This window comes from Notothenia coriiceps, unplaced genomic scaffold (assembly GCF_000735185.1).
Source record: "Notothenia coriiceps isolate Sejong01 unplaced genomic scaffold, NC01 NC01_scaffold00022018, whole genome shotgun sequence".
NCBI lineage: Eukaryota > Metazoa > Chordata > Actinopteri > Perciformes > Nototheniidae > Notothenia > Notothenia coriiceps.
In genome coordinates, this window is record NW_011354719.1 from 398,974 (window position 1) to 401,595 (window position 2,622).

Consider the following 2,622-nt stretch of genomic DNA (forward strand, 5'->3'; position numbering starts at 1 on the left):
CAATGTAACTGTTTGAAAATGAGAGGATACTGTAGTACGAATTCAACTTGATTCATTGGGATCATGCTAATTGAGTCATTGGATTCTATTTCCCGATGTCTTAACTCTCAACATTTCCTTCTACCTGATATTCAATTTGTTTAAACCTTGCTGTGAAAACTGACCATGATGAGAAGAAAAGCCTCAAGTTGACGTTGTCTTTTTGCGCTGTTCTCCCTTCAGGACTGCTTCAAGACATCCACAAGTTAGCATGCAGTGGCAAGAGCTCCTAACAACACAAGCAATATTCAGTTAGCATCAAGCTAACTGGACTCTCCAAGTCAACCAACAGAGCTACCAGCTTCCTCTTGTAATAGTAAGACTCTATTGGCTTTTATCTTTCAACATATACATCAGCTAATCATAGCATAATTATGCAGCTCATACTCAGATCTACATTACAATAAGCCCTGACCACTGTGGACCATTACAGTCTCTGAAAAAACGGCAATTGGTCAAAATGTTCTGTAAATACAAAACAGAAACAATTATTTTTGGTACCAAAAAGGAAAGGGAGGATGTTAGCACTAAACTCAAAACCCTAATGTTCAACACATCAAACAATGTTAGAAATCTCTGTATAGATCTGGACTCTGACCAAAATTTAAAAAATCAACAGAATTACAAAACCAGCATATTACTATTACCATTATCCATTTCCTAATGATTTTATTTAGATAACTTATCATTAATTGTAGTTATTGTTAATAAACTAGACTTGCTTATACCAAATCCGAGCACACCCTTAAACGAAACAAATATTTGAATGAAAGAATGGTATGACTGATGGAACAGAGCTTATATTAAAGATACGGTTTCCTTATTACCAGTGGTTGTTAGACTTTCATGTTTTCTGTAATTTGTTTAAAATGTTCTTCATGTCCTTGTATTACCCATTTTTACGAGGATAAGGTATATTTAATAGCATTACATTGCCATTCTTTTGTGGCTGATGATGTTATACAGAACAAACTTTTGGATTATGCATTTGTAAAGGCATGGAGACTAAAGGAGAGCAGAGACTGTGCGCTCACAAGCTGATTTGTAATCTATTCAGTGACAGCGGATGCCACTGCAGCATTGTGCCTTAACAAGCACGAGTGATGTGAATGATTTGGGTGAGCGCTCATATCGTAAACCCATTGTCTTCTGCAAAAGCAAAGACTGGACTATGAACCCTTGTGCTTGACTAGGGACATTTTGGGCTTCAAAAAATATTCTTATTGGATAAAGCCTGTAGAAAACATTGAGGTGAAGGTGTAAGGTTTGTTTTTGTTTGTAACTTTGTAAATCCCCCTTGACATGGTATAGTGTATACTAAAGTGTGTAGCCAAAACACAAACACGCGGACCCTTAATGCCGTCTATCAGTGGCGGTTGGTGGAAAATATCTTTGGTGGGGCTATGGTGACCAAACCATACTAGGGCGGTCCGGGGGGGGACTAGCCTCGAACCCGGGGAGGAAGTCGTTTTCCAGGGCCGAGTCGAGGCGGATCCCAGGCGGAGAAAAGGGAATAGAACCTACGGTCCGACCTCGTCTGACCTGCAATCTGAGACTGCAATGCAACAGGCTGCGGCATCACCGGCTGTGGCGAATGAAATCCGAGAGCCGTTGAGACGTCTTAGGATACCCACTGCAGTGCCTGTGATGCAGATAAATATATATTGTCAGATACGTGTGATTCCTTGAAGATTTTTCGTATTATCTGGGCCGTCACCCGCGGCCCGGTATCCGTCTGGCCCGCGGGGGAGAAGGGGTACAACTAACATTATTTTTTATTTTAAAGATTTTAAATTTTTAGATCGATAGACATTTGGATACGTCGGCTTTGTATTTAAAGTCCGTTAGTCGCAGCAGTCTAGAATACCTACGTTTCCGCGGGGCAGTCGCGGGACCGGACACACAGACAACTTCAACAAAAACCTGAGCATAGGTTCCACTGGATGTCATATCAACTACTCCGTACCGACGGCGGTACGTCCACCTCTGAGCCACGATACCTAGGCGGCAGGACATCTAATTGTAAATGTACGAATAGACTGTCAATATTTCACCGTTACGGACACCGTGGTACTCGTTACACACCGACCTGGAATAAAATGTCCTTCCTCACTCGTCCTCCCAGCTAAACAGCTAAAGAAAAAGCAAGTAGAAGGAGTGGGAGAGTCCTGAAACTCAACCGCGCGCGACGATTTCTCTGCGCGATGGTCACCTTTGTTTGTTACCACATCGACATATTTCAGCTCACATTTGTCGGGACTCATTTAGGACTCAAAACTGGTGCGTGTGTCGTGTGTGTATGTGTGTGTGTGTGTGTGTGTGTGGTGTGTGTCGTTACAAGCATATAATCAGAGGAGTAGCAAAATTTACCTCTAATTTATTAAGACTCTCAGAGGTTCGTGGTCACAATACGTCAAACAACCCGGGATGACAACGTGTCAAAACTTTCTAAGTATCGATTGCGTGTGGACTGTATAATACCTATAGAGTATAAACAATTTGGAGTTAAACAGGAGGGGGTGGCGAGGATTGTAGTGGTCTTTCATTATTAAATTCGCGGCAGTAAAGTGCTTTTTACGAAGG